The 24570-nt window shown below is 42.8% G+C and overlaps 1 protein-coding gene across 2 annotated transcripts in view; it reads right to left on the bottom strand.

Moving 5' to 3' along the window:
- Positions 1 to 24570, bottom strand: part of LOC126484310 (uncharacterized oxidoreductase YjmC-like) — a 245325-nt gene that overhangs the window by 125962 nt on the left and 94793 nt on the right. The window lies entirely within an intron of this gene.

Below are 24570 nucleotides of genomic sequence, written 5' to 3'. Positions count from 1 at the left end.
CATCTATTGTGTCACATCTTTGTGGATCCGTTGATCTTAGGAGGTGCGATAATAAAGTAAAGACTTTTGAAATAAAAACTTTGAGGTTCGCCGATGACATTGTAATTCTGTCAGAGACAGCAAAGAACTTGGAAGAGCAGTTGAACGAAATGGACAGTGTCTTGCAAGGTGGATATAAGATGAACATCAACAAAAGCAAAACGAGGATAATGGAATGTAGTCGAATTAAGTCAGGTGATGTTGAGGGAATCAGATTAGGAAATAAGACACTTAAAGTAGTAAAGGAGTTTTGCTATTTGGGGAGCAAAATAACTGATGATGGTCGAAGTAGAGAAGATATAAAATGTAGACTGGAAATGGCAAGGAAAGCGTTTCTGAAGAAGAGAAGTTTGTTAACATCGAGTATAGATTTAAGTGTCAGGAAGTCGTTTCTGAAAGTATTTGTATGGAGTGTAGCCATGTATGGAAGTGAAACATGGACAATAACTAGTTTGGACAAGAAGAGAATAGAATCTTTCGAAATGTGGTGCTACAGAAGAATGCTGAATATTAGATGGGTAAACTACATAACTAATGAGGAGGTATTTAATAGAATTAGGGAGAAGAGAAATTTGTGGCTCAACTTGACTAGAAGAAAGAATCGGTTGGTAGGACACGTTCTGAGGCATCAGGGGAGCACAAATTTAGCATTGGAGGGCAGAGTGGAGGGTAAAAATCGTAGAGGGACCCCAAGAGATGAATACACTAAGCAGATTCAGAAGGATGTAGGTTGCAGTAGATACTGGGAGATGAAGAAGGTTGCACAGGATAGAGTAGCATGGAGAGCTGCATCAAACCAGTCTCAGGACTGAAGACCACAACAACAACAGGGTGGTAACCGTGCAGCCTACTACAGCAGGCAGTGGGTGACCTTGGTCTTTTCCCACCACAACCGCAAGCGGTGCGCACCTACAATGTTCTAATCCGGAGTAACAGCTTGGAGAGTGAAGTTTCTATGTTTTCTCCTCATTGCAACAGTGAAATCGGGAAATTTATTGGAAATTGGGATAAAACACAGCCAAATATTTGTGCCAAAAATATTATAGCTACGAACAACGATAAAGAATTGCCAATGGCAGCAAACAACGCAAAAGCCGTTGAACACCACAAGTACACTTTAGCACACATCCCAAATCACACAGCATATATAAAGTGTATTGTACTACACTAACGGAAAAAAATCGCAACACTAAAAAATAATTAATGTAAAGAAATGAAGTTCTGGAATACATTTGTCTACGTAACAGATTTAAATGATCAACATTTCAAGATGACAGGTTCAAATAAACACGAGATAAGCCACTGCAAATGTAAACTGCTGGTCCTTCAGTAACCGGTGTAACCGCCAAAATGTTGAATGCAAGCATGCAAATATGCTTGCATTGTGTTGTACAGGTGCCGGATGTCAGTTTTTGGGATGGCGTTCGATCTCTGTCGCACTTGGTCGGTTAAATACAGGAACGATTAATGGTGTCCCATATGTGCTCGACTGGAGGCAGGTCTGGTGATCGAGCAGGCCCCAGCAACGTGCCGACGCTCTGTAGAGCATGTTGCGTTACAACAGCGGTACGTGGGCGAGCGTTATCCTGCTGGAAACAGCCCCTGGAATGCTGCTCATGAATGGCAGCACAACAGGTCGTATCAGCAGACTGAAGTACAAATGCGTAGTCAGAGTGCATGGAATAACCACGAGAATGCCACTGCTGTATCTGAAATCGCTCCCCAGACCATAACTCCAGGTGTAAGTCCAGTGTGTCTATCACATCTACATCTACATACATACTCCGCAATCCACCATACGGTGCTCCATTTCCAAACAGAACGAGGGAAAAATGACTGCCTATATGCCTCTGTACGAGCCCTAATCTCTCTTATCTTATCTTTGTGGTCTTTCCGCGGAATATAAGTTGGGGGCAGTAAATCTGTACTGCAGTCAGCCTCAAATACTGGTTCTCTAAATTTTCTCAGTAGCGATTCACGAATAGAACGCCTCCTTTCCTCCAGAGACTCACACCCAAGTTCCTGAAGCATTTCCGTAACACTCGCATGATGATCAAACCGACCAGTAACAAATCTACCGGCCTCCTCTGAATTGCTTCGATGCCCCCCTCAATCCGACCTGATAGGGATCCCAAACGCTCGAGCAGTGCTCAAGAATAGGTTGTATTGGTGTTTTATAAGCGGTCTCCTTTACAGATGAACCACATCTTCCCAAAATTCTACCAATGAACCGAAGACAACTATCCGCCTTCCCTCGCAACTGCCATTAATGCTTGTCCCACTTCATATCGCTCTGCAGTGTTACGCCCAAATATTTAATCGACGTTACTGTGTCAAGCGCTACACTACTAATGGAGTATTTAATCATTACGGGATCCTTTTTCCTATTCATCTGCATTAATTTACATTTATCTATATTTAGAGTTAGCTGCCATTCTTTGCACCAATCACAAATCCTGTCCAAGTCATCTTGTATCCTCCTGCAGTCACTCGACGACGACACCTTCCCGTACACCACAGCATCATCGGCAAAGAGCCGCACATAGCTATCCACCCTATCCAAAAGATCATTTATGTAGATAGAAAACAACAGCGGACCTACCACACTTCCCTGGGGCACTCCAGATGATACCCTCACCTCCGATTAACACTTACCATCGAGGACAACGTACTGGGTTCTATTACTTAAGAAGTCCTCGAGCCACTCACATTGAAGTGTTGGCAGAAGAGCCAACACCGTGTTGCTAGAGGAGGCCGAAATGCACGCTTTTAAGCTCACGCAGATTGGCGTGAGGTCTGGAACATTACAAGGAAATGAGACTTAGATAAACGGACGCAGTTGCTGTAATACTTAACTTTAATCCATAATTGTAGAACATCTCTCTTGACTGTACATGCTTCACAATATAAATATCAAATGCTATGGCGCCTTGCTAGGTCGTAGCAAATGACGTAGCTGAAGGCTATGCTAACTATCGTCTCGGCAAATGAGGGCGTATTTGTCAGTGTAGCTTCGCTAGCAAAGTCGGCTGTACAACTGGGGCGAGTGCTAGGACGACTCTTTAGACCTGCCGTGTGGTGGCGCTCGGTCTGCAATCACTGACAGTGGCGACACGCGGGTCCGACGTATACTAATGGACCGCGGCCGATTTAAAGGCTGGTCCTAGCGAGTGTGGTGTCTGGTGGTGACACCACACACATATTTGGGAACCAATCCCATATGCTCGTACCTTAGTTAGGAGTCTTCAGTGGGGCACCGAGTCAAACGCTTTCCGGAAGTCAAGGAATATGGTATCCGTCTGATACCCTTCATCCATGGTTCGCAAGATATTATGTGAAAAACGGGCGAGTTGCGTTTCGCAGGAGCGATGCTTTCTGAAGCCGTGCTGATGTATGGACAGCAACTTCTCTGTCTCAAGGAAATTCATTATATTCGAACTGAGAATATGTTCGAGAATCCTGCAACAAACCGATGTGAAGGATATTGGTCTGTAATTTTGAGGATCCGTCCTTCTACCCTTCTTATATACAGGCGTCACCTGCGCTTTTTTCCAGTCGCTCGGGACTTTACGTTGGGCAAGAGACAGGTTCGTTGCAGGTTTTCATATGGCTTCCTCCTAAACAACACACGGCCATCACTGGCACCGAGGCAGAACCAGCTTTCGTTAGGAAACAGACCTCCACCCTTCCTTCCAACGAGCTCTCGCTTGACACCACTGAAGTCGCAAATGGTGTTGTTTTGGGGCCAGTGGAATGCGCGCTAAGGGGCGTCTGGCTCGGAGCTGTCCTTGAAGTAACCAGTTTGTAACAGTTCATTGTGTCACTGTGGTGCCAACTGATGCTCAAATTACTGCTCCAAACGCAGTACTGCGCGACAGAGCCATATGCCGAAGACGATGATCTTCTCTCTCGGTAATGCCACGTGGCGTCCGGTGCCCGGTCTTCTAGCGATAGTACCTTCCCGTGACCACCGCTGCCTGCAATCATGTACAGTGGTTACATTCCTGCGAAGTCGTTCTGCAGTATCGCAAAATAGTTCAAATGGCTCTACGCACTATGGGACTTAACATCTGAGGTCATCAGTCCTCTAGACTTAGAACTACTTAAACCTAACTAACCTAAGGACATCACACTCATCCATGCCCGATGCTGGATTCGAACCTGCGACCGCAGCAGCAGTGCAGTTGCGGACTGAAGCGCCTAGAACCGCTCGGTCACAGCGGCCGGCGCAGTATTGCAGAAGGGACGTCCGACTATTAGTACCCCTATTACACGACTTCGTTCACACTCAGTGAGGTGATGATAATGACATCTTTGTCGCCTTAAAGGTATTCTTGACTAACAACTCACCACGTCCAATCTCAAAGGTAACTAGCGCTCACGACCGTTACAGCGTGTATTTGAAACAAATCTGATTTGCATCCTCATAGTGGCGTTACTTGCGCTACTCTTACGTGATTGAGGCGAAATCGGAACAGGCATCACCTTTCATATGTAGAAACACGCCTACCAACTTTCGTTTATGTCGCACAACTCCTTGGTGTTGCGATTTTTTTTCTGCCAGTTTAATACGGGTAGTATTTTGCAATCCTGAGTTATTAACCTGATAGTTCGGAATATGCACAGCTCTCAGCACCTGGTTTCTTTGGAATTGGAATTATTATATTCTTCTTGAAGACTGGGGTCTTTTCGCCTGTCTCATACATCTCGCACACCAGATCGAAGAGTTTTTTTTCATGGGTGGCTCTCCCAAGGCTATCGCTAGAGCTGATGGAATGTCGTCGACTACCGGGGCCGTGTTTCGACTTAGGTCTTTCAGTGTTGTCAAATTCTTCTCTCAGCATTTTTCTACAATTTCAGCTTCATATACGTCCTCTTCCCATTTCTAAGGTTTCCTTCACGGTCATTTCCCTCGTGTAGCTCCTCTATACACTCCTTTCAGCTTTCCCTTCTTTGTTTAGTACTCGTTTTCCAACTGAACTCTTGATATACATGTGTTTCTCTTTTCTCCAAAGCCCTCTTTAATTTTCCTATAGGCGGTATTTATCTTTCCCCTAGTGATATATGCTTCTAAATCCTTACATCTGTCCCCTAGCCATTCCCGCTAAGCCATTTTGCGCTTCATGCTAACCTAATTTTTAGACGTTTGTATTCCCTTTCGCTTGCTTCATTTGCTGCACCTTTATATCGTCTCCTTTAATCAAATAAATGCAATGTCTCCAGTGATATCCAAGGATATATACTAGGCCTTCTCTATTTACCTATTTGACACTCTGCTGACTTCACTATTTCATCTGTCGAAGATACCCATTCACCCTTCCCCTGTTTCAGTCAATCGCTGCCTAATGCTCCCTCTGAAACTCTCCACAGCCTCTGGTTCTTTCAACGTATGCGGGTCTCGTCTGCTTAATTTCCTACCATTCACAGCAAATAAATTGCGATCTGTGTCCCCATCCCCTGGAAATATCGTACAGTTTGAAATCTGGTTCCGAAATGTCCATCCTACCATTATGTAATCCATCTGAAACCTTCCGATACTTCTATATCTCTTCCACTTATACAACCTTCTTTCGTAATTCTTAAACCAATTGTTTGCATCAGTTACAATGCCTGAGGTCTCTACAGCGGATCAGGCGCCATCGCCGTAGTCCAGACGGGTAATGATGCAGCGTTTTAGAGTATACTTTTACATCATTGCCTTCCCTACGTAATGTAGCACTTTTACTTTTGTTATTACAGCGCAACCTCTGATGATGGCCTGTAATTAAAAGGCCGAAAATAACATCGGCTGCGATCAAAACTGTTTTTAAATAATTTTATGACAGTGAAGATCGCTGTACTCCAACAACGGTACATAATGAGATTTTCACTCTGCAGCGGAGTGTGCGCTGATATGAAACTTCCTGGCAGATTAAAACTGTGTGCCCGACCGAGACTCGAACTCGGGACCTTTGCCTTTCGCGGGCAAGTGCTCTACCATCTGAGCTACCGAAGCACGAATCACGCCCGGTCCTCACAGCTTTACTTCTGCCAGTATCTCGTCTCCTACCTTCCAAACTTTACAGAAGCTCTCCTGCGAACCTTGCAGAACTGGCACTCCTGAAAGAAGGGATACTGCGGAGACATGGCTTAGCTACAGCCTAGGGGATGTTTCCAGAATCTGCCAGGAAGTTCCATATCAGCGCACACTCCACTGCAGAGTGAAAATCTCATTCTGGAAACATCCCCTGGGCTGTGGCTAAGCCATGTCTCCACAGTACCCTTTCTTTCAGGAGTACTAGTTCTGCAAGGTTCGCAGGAGAGCTTCTGTAAAGTTTGGAAGGTAGGAGACGAGATACTGGCAGAAGTAAAGCTGTGAGTACCGGGCGTGAGTCGTGCTTCGGTGGCTCAGATGGTAGAGCACTTGACCGCGAAAGGCATAGGTCCCGAGCTCGAGTCTTGGTCGGGCACACAGTTTTAACCTGCCAGGAAATTTCATAACGGTACATAAGATTAAATTATGCTGTGCAAAATTCGACCAGGTGGCTACCTCTTTCATTCCTTCTCCCTCTCTCCCCCTCCCCCCCCCCCTGCCCGACCTTCTTCACCTTTTATTTTTTCCTTCTCTGCCTTACTATCGAGTCCGCCCCTCCCTCCAGTCTTAAACTTCCCCTTAACTATGTGAATACATTTTCTCAATCTCTTCGTCATATGCGGAGCAAGTTCGCTTACACACTTCTAGTAAGGTAGTGGGTGTTCGCTCTGTGTCTGTCTTGGCTACGATAATACGTCCACTGTGCTATTTAGAGTGCCTTACCTGCATTCCTGTTTTCTTATTCATTATCAGATATAGTCCTGCATTACCTGTATTTGATTTTGAACTTATAACCCTGTACTCGCCCGACCGGAAGTCATGTTCCTCCTGCTAACGAACTTCACTAATTCCCTAGCCGGCCGAAGTGGCCGCGCGGTTCTGGCGCTGCAGTCTGGAACCGCGAGTCCGCTACGGTCGCAGGTTCGAATCCTGCCTCGGGCATGGATGTGTGTGATGTCCTTAGGTTAGTTAGGTTTAACTAGTTCTAAGTTCTAGGGGACTAATGACCTCAGCAGTTGAGTCCCATAGTGCTCAGAGCCCTTCACTAATTCCCACTATATCTGACTACAACCTATCCATTTCTCTATTAAATTTTCTAAGCTGCCTGCCCCAATTAACAGATGTAACTTCCCACGTTCTGACCGGTTCGCCAGTTTTGTTTTTCCTGACGACGACGTGCTCCTGAGTAATCTAGCCGGAGATTCGAATGGTGGACTATTTTACGTCGGGAATATTTTACCCAAGAGGATGCCATCACCATTTAAGCATACAGTAGCGTTGCATACACTAAGGATAAATAACGGCTGTAGTTTCTCATTGCTTTCGACTGTTCGCAGTAGCCGCATAGCAAGGTCATGTTGATTGGTGTTACAAGGCCATATCAGTCACTTATCCAGATCGTTGCCCTGTAGATATTGAAAAGGCTACTGCCCTCCTCAGGAGCCACACATTTATCTGGCCTCTCAATACACACCCCTCGGCTATCTGTGTCGCTGAGCCACGTAAGCCACCACCACCCCCCCCCCCTCCCACGGGAAAGTCCGTAGTTCATTGGTAAAAAAAAAGTACATAAAAAAGTGGTTGGTTGCTGCATTTCTTAAAAATAGATAACCCACAGCCACGGATCTCAACAACTAGCAATATGAATTAACGAGAAACACGATTCTTTTAAATTCAGTATACAACATTTGGACGTTCGCCGTTGTACTTTTTGATAGTTTTTGGGTACGCTGATCTTACCGGTAACTGGGGCCTTTTAAAGCTAACTGGTAAGTTAGTTGTAATTAGCGAAACTCGTGTTATGAATACGGACTTTCCTTTTTCTTCTCTGATTAAAATCCTCGGTTCCGTGATGTTCTGTGCAAGTTTTATTGCGAGAGGACCATTCAGCGAATTTTGGAATTCCATAGGGAAGTCTACGCTTTCTTCTTGATTCATCATTGTATCAATGGATACTGTATATTCGCTGACTTGTGTGTTGAATTACATCGTTTTGTTGTTGTTGCTACAATTTTTCGTTCACGTAATCATTCTTTGTTTACGCAGACTCTCTCTATAAGCGTATACACTTTTTCGATGAGTTGTACTTATGTCTTTTACTACTATGCTGTGCAGTTCATCTGTTAGGAAGGTTTTGCCGGAGTACGGACCACTGCGATATGGACCCATTCCAAGTTGTATTCCAGGATACTGGAGAATATTCGTTAGCGTTCGTTAATATTCGAAAATATTCGTTAACATTCCAGAATATTATTGAACAGTCTACAGTTTTTTCCTTCTGAAATACATTAATGTAAAAGAGGCGGGGAGATGTCCAACTGACAGTCACGATATGATGGTGACGTCTGTAACACTCGTACTTCCCCAACCACAACAGCTACCACTGCAGTACATAATGAGAGAACGAAGGTCAGTACCAAACACAAAAAGAAAAATATATATTCACTGCTTCAACAACTTCATGGTAGTGACTTCAAGAATTAGCTACAGTTCTTCAAATAGTGTCTGAGAAACCTGCACAGTGATACGGCGTTGTTATACAAAAATTTGTCTTCGGATGAAGCATCGTAAAAACCACGGGAAAATATATCTCCGCAATACGCACTACTGATTGCTGAAAATCCACGCTGGAAGAGAGTAGTGAATAAACGACGACCTTGGCTTGTCAATAGGACTTCCAAGAATTTCATCTTTGGTCACTGTTCTACCGGCAGGACGCTAAATAGACATATTTCTTAATAGATGTGCTACCGCAGTTATTGGAAGATACCCCATTATACATAATGCAAACTATGTGCTGTCAACATGACGGATGGCCGCTATTCGGAGCGGGTAATTACAGGCCTTATCACAATATTTGGAGATCGCTGGGTCGGTCGTGCGGGAAACATAAAATGGCCTGGGCGCTCATTAGACTTAACACTTCTGGACTTCTATCTGTGGGAAAAATGTAAAAGAGGAAGTCTAAAAAAATACATCGACCACTCTCGAAAACATAAAATCCCATGCAACATAGGTCTCTGTTACTGTAAGTTCGACGAAATTAAACATGCTGTATTGTCTACCTGGAGAAGTATTGATCAAGATCAATATTCTCAGAACTTAATACTTCGTAATAATAAACGCACAAACCATGCCGGAGTTACGTGCTTCGTTATATTTGCTTACACAATTTACGTGGCTGAAACCCTCTTTGTAGGCTCTCTCAAATGGTGCAGGAAAATGTATGAGTAGTGTTAAAAAGACAAATGGTTGAAATGGCTCTGAGCACTATGGGACTTAACATCGAGGGTCATCAGTCCCCTAGAACTTCGAACTACTTAAACCTAACTAACCTAAGGACATCAAACACACCCATGCCCGAGGCAGGATTCGAACCTGCGACCGCAGCAGTCACGCGGTTCCGGACTGAAGCGTCTAGAACTGCTCGGCCACCAGTGCCGACTGTTAAAAAGACATAGCTAGTCATAATTCACTAGTTATAAATGAAGAGTCAGAAAATTCAATATTGTCCGCAATGACTTAGTGATTACCGCACGTAGATATAATTATTCGTCCTGGATAAATTTCATTAACCTATCTTAGTCGCATCATCGTCTAAACTTTCAGGCTGATAATTTCCCGCAGTCATTTTCCTGTCCCACTGGGATTTACACTCTGCGACTGAATATAGTTGTTTCTTAGTTTGAAGAAAGTACATGTCACCCCAGTTGTACCGAGCCTCTGAAGAGTAAAACGAAATTTTGTGGGAGGTACACGTAAGGTATCAAGTGTGTTTTGATCAAGAAACAAGATTACTTTCAAAATTTTATTACTCTTATCACTAATTCATAATACTGATTGCGTCACACTAACTTTGCCTAACCTTGGGTAATTACCCCTGAACGGTAAAATGAAATTTTGTGAGGGGTAAACGTCAAAGATTTCAACTGTGTTTTGGTCACAAAACAAAATTATTTTTAAAAATATTATTGCTATTACCAATATTTTATAGAAGTGAAACAATCATTAGATAAGTTACCATTAATTAATTTTTTCCAAATATTAGCATTAAACCATGACACAGTCGAAGTTGTTCCCAACTTATAACCCCCTGAAGGGTAAAATAAAATTTTATGACGTGTAAACATAAAAGGTGTCAACTGTATTTTGCCCACAAAATAAAATTATTTTTAAAATACTATTAATATTATTACTATTTTATAAAACTATAATACTGATTACATAGACTGACAGTAATTAATGTTTTTCTCGAAAGTCAGCTTTAAGCAAGGTAGAGTTGGATGAAGGCTACATTTTATGAAATTACGAGAGTTGGAATTTTAATAGTGGCAACTATTTATTTACAGCTCGAACAAAATAGATACGTGTTTCAAAGTCTTACTGACCTTCAAAGTAGTCACCAGCATTGTTTATAACCCGTTGCCAGCGATGTGGAAGTCATAGGATACTCATAGCAGTGCCAGTTATGTTGACAGTTCGAACGGCGAGGTCTATTGCCTGACGAATTTGTAGCAGTTCTGAAGCGAATGCCGTGAAGTGTTTCTTCAGTTTAGAAATTGAGATGAACTCACGAGGGCTTAAGTCAGGGGAGTGCAGTAGGTGGTATAGCACTTAGCAGCCCCATCAGTCAAACAAATCAGTAACAGCTTGCACAGTATGTACTTGAGCATTGTTCTGCAAAATGATGGTCAGGTCCTGCAGAAAGTGTCATCACTTCTGCCTCTAAGCTGGTCGTATGTTGTGTTCCAAAAATGAAGAGAAGGAGAAGATGGGTTGAGAGAGGGGTGAAAAGGAGACTGGACGTATGTCCATTTCCAATGCATATTTAGTAATTGTAAAGCATCGTTGGGTACACTAGTCTATTTCATTATTAATGCGGATACGAATGCCACCTTTTTAATTAAACATTCTGAAATTACATCCTTCTTATGATGGAATCTAACATACTCAGCGAATTATTAACAAAAAAAATTATTCGTTTATGTTTGATGTTAAGTTTACACTAAAAGCTATATATCTGAAACAGAATAAAAGTAAAAATGACTGAACAGATGCTGCTGGACAGAAATTAAGACAACCAGCGAAAAACGCCACATTAACAGCTCCAAGTGAAGAAACGGGAAACGAATAAGAAAATCTATTATTGAGATTTGAAGGCAGTTATAGCACTTCGTTTGTTTACATATGACGGCGTTCATGGATTTATTCCATTTTTTTCGAGTTTTCTATTGTTTAATGCTGATTGACAAAGTTAAACTTGAATAAAACGTGCTTTGATAGTTACAGTTTTTGACTTGTTTGGGTAGAGAGTAACCCAGGGCCAGCATTCAATTAGATGAATGTGAAAAACTTCTGAAAAGCATTCTTAAATTGGCCGCTTGAATCAAAATCTCCCCTTTTTGAAACGTTATTGTGCAGTGAGTCCAACTAGACTTGAGGATTCGTGGCTCTATGAAAACGTGTTGTGTTACCCACAGACTGTGACGAAGAGCCTGCCCTGGAGAGGGCATAGTTTCGGCCTTTGGATTTCACACATCGTTCTCTCTTCTGGGATGTTGTATTCCGGTCCACACATCCATACACCAGCAGAAGAGCATGCCCGTGTTCCCCAGAGTTTACTAAAACTGCTCCGCTGCCTAAAACTGAATCTAAATTCAAGAAGCCGTCGTGGTTCTCGTTCGTTCACAAACAAATGGTAAACGTCTGATGTAATTAAGTCTGATGTGACTAAGTCGTGCAGTGGAGGGCAGTGGGAGGGAGGGGGAGAGGCGGCGTCCTTGTATACTGCAGCCAAGTTTTTGTTGCTCTGGGAAATATCACCGGAATCCATAATCCGAGGTGTTTTGGAGCGGTCCTTTTCTGCAATTCGATAAAATCTGAACGAGGAAGTAACGGAGAAAAGATTGGACCCACTGTTTCGGCTCTATTCCGTAGCGAGCGTCCACCTTGAGCGCAGAGCAACAGCCTATCACCATAGTGCCAAGTAAACGGCATAGTTTCTTAAGAACATCGAATTTATTTAGCGGCTTATAAAGCCACAGTATTTTCTAAAGCGCTCAAAACTCCTTAATCTGAGGTTTAGTGGAATCACAGAGAATATTTACTGCAGATGCTTGTAAACGTTTTGATGAATAAAAATTCTACATATGCCGTCAAATTTCAGCAGGGAGCATGAGCCCTGTTTTGTAACCACCCCTCTCCCCCAGACTGCGCAGATCACTTACGGATCGACAGGATTCATTGAAAGAGATCTATAGGCCCCTCTCAAATTTATTTGCTTTTTCAGGACGTGTAGGATCCCTCTCGTAATGCTTTTTTTCCAACTGCTCACCGGCCTTCGCCACTAGCAGTTGTTTGCAGATATCGCCAACCTCACGCAAGGCAGTATGTGTCATTGTTTCCTTTAGGTTTTACGTGTCAATAAATAATGGTTCCGCACTCCTCATTCCCTTCCTAATCCAACGAATATGGAAATCCAACCTGGCCGCTGACGACTAAGAGGTAAATCAATAAAAAGAACATGAGAAGATGCTGGCGCGCGTCTCACTAAATGCAGATTGACTGAGTCACCTGCGTGCTGTGATTAAGAGTCAGTTACGATTGGTTTGCACCAGTCGTTCCAGTGTGATCACGGCGAAAATAATTGTTGATTAGCAGCGTAATTAGATCCTATTATTAATCGTAGATAGGCAAAGTGATACTCTTATTAACAGGTCAAGGGGACAAGCAAGTCAGACGTAACTTAAATAATAGTTTTCGTTCGTGAGTGGTAATGTTCGGATAGCCGAAATTTCACACGAGTGTCTCGCGGCCCTCCGACTAGGCAGCTCCGTGGGTGTTCTGTGGACAATGGGCTCCCCAGTAAAGCATTCGACAAGGACGCCGATCGGCGCGGCCGCCTTTTCAGAAACTGCTGGAGTTCGTCACGGAGAATTAAAGGCGGTACACAACGCAGAGGACACTGCAATGATTAACAGTCGGCACACGCCCGCCCCATACTGTTTGGCTCCAGGCCCGGAAGACTGGTACGAAAGTAATGTCCGTTTCACTCCCACTCGCGACATTGTGGCGCAAGAGAAAAGTTGCCAGTTCGCTGATTAAGCTGGAACCTACGTTCCCAGCAAACTTACTGGAACCTGCTGGAACCTACGTTCCCAGCAGACTTACTGACACCTTGGATGTTTACCTAAAACCGTGGGAAGACTTGAGATGCCTTCGAGAAAATCCAGGACGGTGGAGGAAGAAACAAGCATTTGCTCATTAGTCATAGGTTAAGACCAAGACTAGAGCTTTCATTGGGCACTAATATCCAGCGTAATTCGCCCTGACGCTCGTAAGGCGAGATGAGAGGACTCTTTCGTATGAAATTTTCCGGTTGTCGAGCCCTGGTTGACTGGCACAAGTTTTGTACAAAATTAGGTCTCTTGAGACGTAGGAGATAACAAGGCGAGGAGTTAGAAGGGCTTTTCTGCTTTCTGTTTAGGAGAGTGGAAGTGGAAGGCTGAGGCTGGAGACAGGTACAGCGGCTTCCCGTTTCAGAGATCGATATTGAGCTGTTGGTGTTCCTTCGAGATCCGAGACGGTAGCTGAAATTGTGTTTTGATTGCTGTGCTAGGATTTTAATCGAGAGTAGCATCATGTGATATTTAGGGTCATTGAGATCAAGCTAGAGTGTCTTTCACAGCCAAAATCATGATTTTTTTTAACTTAGCACTTAAATTCTTTCGCGATTCGAAACTTAATGTTTTGATTACAGCAAATTTTAACTGACCGTTGACTTGCTCTTTAACTTGTCCAGTACACATATCAACTCTGGTGTCTGACAAACCCCTTCCAAGTACCATGAATAATGTAATTGTTTCTGCGAAAGCATATAAAGTATATCAGTTACGATCTTTGCAAGTGGCGCCTCTGTTACACAATGTTTCCCAATACTTGCGGAACCACCACTAATATGTATTAACTGAGATAGCCTGAAACTTCATTGTATTTCGTGTCAGTTTTTTAACGAAGATGACGCAGTGTTTAATTTATCCCTTGTGTGTAAATACTTATAAAAAGTGTGTTTTAAATTGAATTTCTCTTAATAACATTTCAATAACTAATACATACTACGTCATTTCGAGGTCCTCAGACATACATACTTGTGGAGAACACTCTTTTTCTTACGACGATCAAATAGTGCAAAATTTCTCCTCTAGAATTACAGATACCTTTCGATCTGCTTACAGGCTTTAGGACATGTTACTTTACTTTCTGTTTTTGTCGTTGATGTTCAGGCGTCTGGCGACAAACAGACAAAAACTAAAAATAAAATAAAAAATAAAATAAAACAGTAACAGCTCGCTTGGTTCATTCCCACGTAGCTTCAATCTTCTTTCATTTAACTCGTCCTGTCTGGGTGTCAATATAGTGTTCCCCCCCACATGTTATCTTTCCTCGTAGCAGCACGCAGAGCATGAAAGACAGGAAAAGTAATCCCAGAGCTGCAGAGGATATTCCTGTTAAGGCTGTACACAGCCGCTGAGATGGCTGGAAGAACAGCAGGCGAGTTCGGCCAGCTATGAATAAGTGGGTTATCTGCAGCCGTAAGCTATTACGGAGGCCTATACCAGGAGGCAATACAAAGCTGAGTCACATGGCGAAGCAACGATACCACTCTCAAATTATGATTCAAGCGGATGGCTGGGGCTCTGGAATTCGTCGTTTCCGTCGGTAGCACGCTTAAACATTCCATTTCCGAGTACGATTGCGACATTATATCAGTTCAATTGCCGTTGTAGAGAGTATGAAAGGTATTCACAGTTTCGAATAGGACAACCATCAGCGATAGAATGGAATGACGAAAATAACAATTTCCCCCTTATCGCGAGTGGTCACTTTGCTATTTGGCTGTCCGAAGACGACTCACGGCCAATCCCAAACTTTCATATGTCTTCAATCATGTATCAACGATCTGTACTCGAACATCCATTACGTATATTCCCACACAGAGGGAACATTTTACTTGAAAGTCACTTGCCCGGTGTCGACGGATAAATACGATATTTCAGTGCCTGTGTTACTCCGAATTAGGATGCAATGTTTCTCGGGACATGCATGCAGACCCGAAGAAACATTGCATCGTAATTTTGAATAACACAGGCACCGCAATATCGTAAATATCGTACTGTGGAGAACGTTTACCCATGTAGCACATTCTGCAAACGCCGCGTTGTCAGTCCTCTGGAAAAAATTAACGTCGCATTTGGTAAATTCTGAAGGTAACAAGGATAAAATACAGGAAGAGAAAGTCAACTACATCTTTTACAGAAACCAGAATGCAGTTTTAAGTGTCCAAGGACATGGAAGGTAAGCAGTCAATAGAGAAGGGAGACAGGATTGTAGTGGTCGAGCGGTTCTAGGCGCTTCAGTCTGGAACCGCGCGACAGCTACGGTCGCAGGTTCGAGTCCTGCCTCGGGCATGGATGTGTGGCATGGATGTGTGTGTCGTCCTTAGGTTAGTTAGGTTTAAGTAGTTCTAAGTTATAGGGGACTGATGACCTCAGATGTTAAGTCCCATAGTGCTCAGAGCCATTTGAACCATTTTGAACAGGATTGTAGCCTATCTGTATATAGCAAGCTGTAAATGAAACCAGGGAGAAAATAGAAATGGGGAATAAAGTTCAGGGTGAAAGAATAAAACTTTGAGTTTTCACTAAGACCTTGGAATTCTGTGGGAGAGGGCAAAGGATTTGGAGTACAATCGACAAGGGATCTAAAATTGATTCTATATTTCTAGAGTGCAGTTTCTCACAAGCTAAGCCATGTATCCGCAATATCCTTTCTTTCAGGAGTGCTAGTTCTGCAGGTTCGCAGGAGAGCTTCTGTAAAGTTTGGAAGGTAGGAGACGAGGTACTGGCAGAAGTAAAGCTGTGAGGATGGGGCGTGAGTCGTGCTTGGGTAGCTCAGTTGGTAGAGCACTTGACCGCGAAAGGCAAAGGTCCCGAGTTCGAGTCTCGGTCCGGCACACAGTTTTAATCTCCCAGGAAGTTTCAACAAAAATGTAGTAACCGATAAGGTTCTTTTTCATTAACGAAATTTTGGCTCTGCAGCGGAGTGCACGCTGATATGAAACTTGATGGCAGATTAAAACTGTGTGCCGGACCAAGACTCTATCCGATCTTTGCCTTTCGTGGGCAAGTGCTCTACTATATTTTTTCTTTTTTTTCGTTTTGTTCGGTATTGTTCGTTGCATTTGGTCTGGTCGGAAGTCACAAGACATCCGTTCAAGTTGATCGTTGATTCCTTTACTCAGTTTTTTTATTACAGAGGGCCTGCAGCCCTCTGACCGAACACGCTGAGCTACCGTGCCGGCATCATCTGAGCTACCCAAGCACGACTCACGCCTCGTTCTCACAGCTTTACTTCCGCCAGTACCTCGTCTCCTACATTCCAAATTTCACAGACTTCCTGTTAAACTTGCGGAACTAGCACTCCTGGAAGAAAGGATATTGCGGAGACATGACTTTGCCGCAACCTGGGAGATGTTTCCAGAATGAAATTTTCACTCTGCAGCGGGGTGTGCGCTGATATGAAACTTCTTGGCAGCTTAAAGCCGACCGCGAAAGGCAAAGGTCTCGAGTTTGAGTCTCGGTCCGGCTCGCAGATTTAATAAGCCAGGAAGTTTCTTTCTCATTACTTTGTGTCGGAAGACAGGAGAAGAAAATTTGGATAAGGTCTGAAGTTATTTGTTGGAAGTCGCGATGTCTTCTCTTTCCCAAATACGAGGTGAATATTGTCTAGGTAACTCGTGCACCATGAGATACCATGCTTCTAGATATACACACAGTTTCCAACTTTAACAGTTACCTTACTGCGTGAAAACCTTTCTTGTAAGATAAGAGCTCTTAATGATTAGATTACATTACGACAATATTTTAAATTGCGTCAATAATTATATGGAATACTGAAAATAAAATTTTGATAGCCCCTTGGAAGCCGCTAGACGGGCAACCTACTACAGAGAATAGGTTTTGATTTAACCTTTCAGTAATACCGATACCTGGAGTGGAGCTTTGTACAGGAGCGAAGTGTTGACGACGGACAATACTGACAACAAGAGAAAAGAAACTTTTGAAACGTTGTGCTTCAGAAGAATGCTGAAGATTAGATGGGTAGATCGGATAACTAGTAGATACTGAATAGAATTGGGGTCTTGACTAAGCCGTTGGTGTACTTTACATACGACCAGAATCTCTTTGAATTTTCTGCCGGATCTCGATACAGAATATCGTTTTTGAAGGTGTTAAAAGCATCTCGCATTAGCGTCCGCGCTAAACTTCGAGCTTTAGTAAACCATCGCCAATCTTGGAATTTTTGCGTCCTTTTAAATTCGCCTTGCTTTTTTCGTTGCTTGTGCACCGTTCCGACCTGTTTTGTGCACCTTGAGGGATCTTTCCCGTATCTTATTAATTTATTTGGTATAAATTCCTCAATCGACGTCGATGCTATCCCTTTGAATTTAAGCCACATCTGGTCTACGTTTACTTACTTAGTTTGGTGGGAATATAGACTGTCTTTTATGGGGCGTCTACCATAATATTAACAATGAGAGAAATATTTACAAATTAGGGTGGTATGAAAAGTTCTCGAAACGAAATAGAAAAAAAAGTGCTTACATCACTGAAACTTTTTTTATTTTTCAATGTAGTCTCCTTGTAGATTAATGCATTTGGTCCAACGATGTTCCAGTGCCTTGATCCCGTCTCGAAAATGAGTTTCCTCCAGGCTTTGCAAAATAGTGGTCAACTCCTGCTATCAATTCTTCGTTTGAAGTGAATCTTTGGCCACCAAGAAAAAATTTCAGTTTTGGGAAGATATGGAAGTTGACAGAGCCAGGTGAATAAGGCGGGTGTGGCAACTTTACTTGTACTGTGAAACCTTTCTTCTTGGCAAATTTTATGATTCTAGATGAATGAGAAGTACCCCATAGCTTTCATGAGTGAATTTTCAAGTATCAAAATATGTGGTATAAATAGTCTTATCTTTAACTGAACTGTGGAACCTAATAGGATAGCGGAAGCTGTAGTTTAAACTGCTGCGAGTGACACTATCAGCAATGATGCTTAAAGTCGCTGATATTAAAAATGTTGAGTGTTTTTCTCGGCAACATTTAGTTGGTCGAGAGGTACTACGACTAGTGTGCTGTGGTCTTCAGTTCGAAGACTGGTTTGATGCGGCTTCAAAAATGGCTCTGAGCACTATGGGACTCAACTGCTGAGGTCATTAGTCCCCTAGAACTTAGAACTAGTTAAACCTAACTAACCTAAGGACATCACAAACATCCATGCCCGAGGCAGGATTCGAACCTGCGACCGTAGCGGTCTTGCGGTTCCAGACTGCAGCGCCTTTAACCGCACCGCCACTTCGGCCGGCTAATGCGGCTTCTCCATGCTACTCTACCCCGTGCGAGCCTTTTCATCTCCGAATAACTACTGCAACACACGTTCTCCGACTCTGCTTGCTGTATTCATTTCTTCGTCTCCTTCTACGATTTTTAACCCCCCCCCCCCCCCCATTCTCCCTCCAATCCTAAACTGGCGATCCCTTGATGTCTGATAATGTGTCCTATCAACCGATCCCTTCTTCTAAATAGGTTGTACCACAAATTTCTCTTCTCCTCAATTCTGACCACTACCTCCTTATCAGTTAGGCGGTCTACCCATCTCATCTCCAGCATTCTTCTGTAGCGTCACATTTCAAAAGCTTCTGTTCTTTTTCTGTCTAAACGGTTAATCATCCAAGTTTCACTTCCGTACATGCCTACACTCAAGACAAATACCTCCAGAAAAGACTTGCTAACACTTAGGTCTATACTCGATGTTAACAAATTTCCCTTCTTGAGAAACCCATTTCTTGCCATTGTCAGATTAGATTTTATATCCTCTGTACGTTGGCCAACTTCAGTTATTTTCCATTAGCCTTGTTTCCTTTTCTTAATGTTCATCTTAAAACCTCCTTCAAAGACTTTTTATTTCTTCCCCCTGAACTTTAATTGCTACTCCAAATTTTTCTGAGGTTTCCGTTACTGATTAACCAATAAACAGCTTGAATTACATCGGTGATAGGCTACAATCATGTCTCACTCCCTCCTCAACTACTGCTTCCTCCCATGCCTTTCAACTCACATAACTGCCGCCTGGTTTCTGTACAAGTTGCAAATAGGCTTTTTCTCTCTGTATTTTAACCTTGCTATCTTCAGAACTTCAAAGAGAGTATTCCAGTCAACCAGTCAAAATCTTTCTCTAACTCTACAAATGCTATAAACGTAGGATTGCCTTTCCTTAACGTATCTTCTAAGAGAGGTCGTAAGTCAGTATTGCCTCATGCGTTCCTACATTTCTTCGGAATCAAAACCGATCTTCTCTGAGGTCGGCTTCTACCAGTTTCTCCTTTCTTCTATAAAGAATTCGACTCAGTATTCTGCAACGGTGACTTATTAAATTTATAGTTCAAATAATATTCACACCTGTCAGCATCTGCTTTCCCTGGAACTGGAATTATTCCATTATTCTTAAAGTCTGAGGGTATTTCTCCTATCTCATACGTCTTGCACACCAGATGGAAGAGTTTTGTCACGTCTGGCTCTCCCAAGGCTATCAGTAGTTCTGATGGAATATCGTCTACACCCAGAGTCTTATTTCGAATTAGGTCTTTCAGTGCTCTGGCTAATTCATCTCGCAGTATCATAACTCCTATTTCATCTTCATCTATGTCCTCTTCCATTTCTGTAACATTGCCCAAAGTTCATCTCCATTGTAGAGACACACTGTATATTCCTTTCACCTTTCAACTTTCCCTTCTTTGATTAGAACTGGTTTTTCATCTGAGCTCTTGATAGTCATACAGCTCCTTCTTTTCACTCCAAATGCCTCTGAAATTTTCCTGTAGGCAGTATCTATCTTTTACCTAGTGATACATGCTTCTAAATCCGTACATTTGTCCTTCAGCCACTCTTTCTTTGCCATTTTGCCGTCCTTTTAAGTGTCATTCCCTTTCGCCTGTTTTGTCTCTTACATTTTTGTATTTTCTCCTTTCATCAGTTAAATTGAATATCTCCTGTCTTATCCAAGAATTTCTACTAAGCCTTTTCTTTTTTACCTATTTGATTCTCTGATGCCGTCACTATTTCATCTCTGAAAGCTGCTTAATCGTCTTCTGCCGTATTCCTCTCTCCTGCTCCAGCCAACCGTTGTCTAATGCTCCCTTTGAAATTCTCATCGACCTCTGGTTCTTTCAGCTTATGCGGCTCCCATCTCCTTAATTTCCCATCTTTTCGCAATTTCTTCAGTTTTAATCTACATTTCATAACCAATAAATTATGGTCAAAGTCCACATCTGCTCTGGAAACGTTTTACAATTTAAAATATGGAATCTCTGTCCTACCATTATATAATTAATCTGAGATCTTCCGGAGTCTTCAGGTCTCTTCCACTTATACAACAGTCTTTCATGTTTCTTAAACCATGTGTTAGCGATGATTAAACTATGCTATGAGCACCAGGCGGCCTGAGTACAAGTCTAAATAATAATAATAATAAAAATAATAGAGATAACGTGCTGCTTAAATGTCATGAATTTCTGTTTCAGTACGAATTGGTTCGGGTTCAGTCGTATCTTACACCAGTATTAAAATAAGAAAACAGAAAAAAAATAAACCTAAAACAATTATTTATGGCGTTATTCCGTCCGTTACGTCCAATTGTGCAGAGCTAGGGGAGCAAGTGGACACTGGACAGACGTAAAATACACTCAGCTGGCTCCACATAGTATACAGGAGTGTCGAGAGATGGCAGAAGCTGCCGGCGGCAGCGAGCAGCCAGTCTCATGTAGTACAAAGTGCCACCGAAAGAGGGCAGGCGCGATCTGCAGAACGGACTTTTCGCTGCCTCCTTCAAATTTCTGACCATCTCCACAACTTAGTATGGCATAAACGACAAGCCTGGAGCAAAACGATCGAACGACTGCGAGGAAATAAAAAAAAAAACTTTCTCACTCTTTCTTTCTTTTCGTAATACCTATTTTGGTTACTGTACCTCGCGTCAATGGGAGTGATTTATGGATGAAACGAAAACGAATATCCCTCCCTGTTAATAAGGAAAGTACGAGCATAAAAAGTACGTCACAGGCACACAACGCCATTACCATCGTTTCAGTAAATCATCTAACGGAATAGTTTTATTTTATCATAAATTCCATTTTTAATGGTAAACAACAGCTTGTACATATTTTAGCATCATATGGCTGGAAAGTGGCACAATCCCACACCATCAGTGAAAATAATGCTGAATGAAAACAGACTCACATAGGGACGAAACGAAAGCTCTGAAAATAGTACTGTAGTAATGTACACCTCTTGTTGGCTGGGTATTAAATATTAATACGCCTGCACGATACTCATAAGGAATTATTATTCATATTTTATTCGAAGTCATAATCAAGTACAAAACCTACCATCCACAAGAAACAATAACAATTTTTTTAACAAACATTCCAGGTGACAGATAAGACACTGAGATGGGTGTTTATCTTCGGATTTGGTGTAAACAGTTGGCACCATTAATGACTTGTTTTTTATTTACAAATATGCACAAGTCGTATCTGTGGTTATAGATACAATTTATGGTTAGTAAAAATGAGTTCATTTTTAACAGTCCACCTCATCGTATAGGCTACATAATACTTGAACTGTCATGTGTGGAGAGAAAGTGAGTGAGTGATTGTGTGTGTGTGTGTGTGTGTGTGTGTGTGTGTGTGTGTGTGTGTGTGTGTGTGTAAGAAAAAAAGAGAGTGTTTGAGTTTATAATTTGTATCTACAAACTTTTATAAGAATACAGACACGCACATCAAAAAACGTTTTGCATCACCCCGGTTCACAGAACTCCTGAAGACAGACATTGACTGTGGATATTGTATCACAGACACGACCCCTTTGACTGTTCCGACATGTCACTAAACCACCCTAAGATGTAAACAACCATGCATGACCAGCGGCTATTAGATGGAGGGGGTTCGACAGCCGATCAGTTCCAGTCATTCCAACAGGAAGGAGGTAACCGGCTCGTTGTTGTCTATAGTTCAAACATGCCTAAACGGTCAATACCGCTGTTCGATCGCGTCCGCATTGTTACTTTGTGCCAGGAAGGGCTCTCAACAAGGGAAGTGTCCTGGCATCTCGGAGTGAACCAAAGCGATGTTGTTCGGATATGAAGGAGCTGCAGAGAGACAAGAACTCTCGATGACATACCTCGGTCAGGCCGCCCAAGGGCTACTACTGCAGTGGATGACTGGTACCTACGGATTATGGCTCGGAGGAACCCTGACAGCAACGTCACCATAATACTTTTCATGCAGCCACAGGACGTCGCGTTATGACTCAAACTGTGCTCAAAGGCTGCATGATGCGCAACTTCAGTCCCGACGTCCATGGCGAGGTCTATCTTTGCAACCACAACACCATGCAGCGCGGTACAGATGGGCTCAACAACATGCGGCATGGACCGCTCAGGACGTTTTCACCTATGAGTGTCGCATATGCCTTCAACGAGACAATCGTCGGCGATGCCTTTGGAGGCAACTCGGCCAGGCAACTTTAGACACACTGTCCAGCGAGTGCAGCAAGGTGGAGGTTCCCTGCAGTTTTGGGGTGTCATTATGTGGGGGCGAAGTACGCCGCTGGTGGTCATGGAAGGCGTTGTAACGGCTGTATGCCATCCTCCGAGCAACCATATTGGCAGCATATTGGCGAGACATTAGTCTTCATGGACGACAATTCGCGTCCCATCGTGCACATTTAGTGAATGACTTCCTTCAGGATAACGATATCGCTCGACTACAGTGGCCAGAATGTTCTCCTGACATGAACCCTATCGAACATGCCTGGGATACATTGAAAAGGGCTGTTTATGGACGACGTAACCCACCAACCACTCTGAGGGATCTACGCCGAATCGCCGTTGGGGAGTGGAACAATCTGGACCGACAGTGCCTTGATGAACTTGTGGATAGTATGCACGACGAATACAGGCATGCACCAATGCAAGAGGACGTGCTACTGGGTATTAGAAGTACCGGTGTGTACAGCAATCTGGACCACCATCTCTGAAGGTCGCGCTGTATGGTAGTATAACATACAAAATCAAAAAATGTTCAAATGTGTGTGAAATCTTATGGGACTTAACTGCTAAGGTCATCAATCCCTAAGCTTGCACACTACTTAATCGAAATTATCCTAAGGACACACACACACACACACACCCATGCCCGAGGGAGGACTCGAAACTCCGCCGATACCAGGCGTACATTCCATGACTGTAGCGCCTAAGAGCGCTCGGCTAATCCCGCGCGGCTATAACATGCAATGCGTGGTTTTCATTAGCAATAAAAATGGTGGAAATGATGTTTGTGATGATCTCTATTCCAATTTTCTGTACGTGTTCCGGAACTCTCGGAACGGAGGTGATGCAAAACTTTTTTTGATGAGTGTATTCGCTGAATCATTCTGTCTTACAGTCGTCAAGTTACAAATGTAGTAAACAAAATTTTTTCACATTGACATTCAGGCAGTTGAAGAAACAAATTTTAGACACTCTTGATAAATTTATATCAAAAATGTTTGATCCTCAAGTAATATTTCTGGCTTTGCTGCCGTCGTATTAAGCTACAAGAAGCTCTTCTTAGGGCAGTTGAGAAGGCAGCAATGGAAGAAAGGCGCAATGTGGTGTGAGGTACCGATGACAGGCGGTTTGTTCGGTACGGGTATCGTGAGAAAGACAGCCTAAATTGTGTTCCCTCTCCGCGATTGGCTGCTACTTTCGGAAGAAGCGCGCCGAAATGATAATCTTCTGTTATTAATATTACAAAACTAAACAGGGAATTTACTTGCGTTTCATACAAAAGCATCTCTCAATATCAGGCTATCATTCCATTATTTCAAAAATGTTAAATTCCAGTAGAATGATAAACGAAAAGGCAGACGAAGCACTTCGGAAATCTTCGAATCGCGCGTAACTTGGATGGCGGGTGAAATGGTTCGGCAGTAAGATCAGAGCTGGTTCGGCAGTCTCGGAAGGCAGACATGTTGTCTGTCTTGGTCGGTATCGATTAAGAACTTAATTATTTGGATATATAACTGAGAACAATTTGATGGTAACTACGCAGAGTCGCAGATCATTGTTTTGTTTATTTTGTATGAACGTGTGAAGGATGGAAATCATTTGTGATTCGTAAAGCGGGATATAATTGTGCAGTTTCTCATATTCTGCAAATAAAAAGTGAGTGGTATTCCATATAAACAGACTAATTAGAGTGTAATTATTCATACTCTTCGCTAAGAGAGTATTACAGCCCTAAGATAACGGATTCACGACCTACGTGCTGTTTTCTGTGCAGGAGACAGCAACTGTAGAAGACTA

Source organism: Schistocerca serialis, chromosome 6 (genome assembly GCF_023864345.2).
Source record: "Schistocerca serialis cubense isolate TAMUIC-IGC-003099 chromosome 6, iqSchSeri2.2, whole genome shotgun sequence".
NCBI lineage: Eukaryota > Metazoa > Arthropoda > Insecta > Orthoptera > Acrididae > Schistocerca > Schistocerca serialis.
Note: the sequence above shows the minus strand (reverse complement) of the source record. Positions and strands in the feature narration are given on the sequence as shown.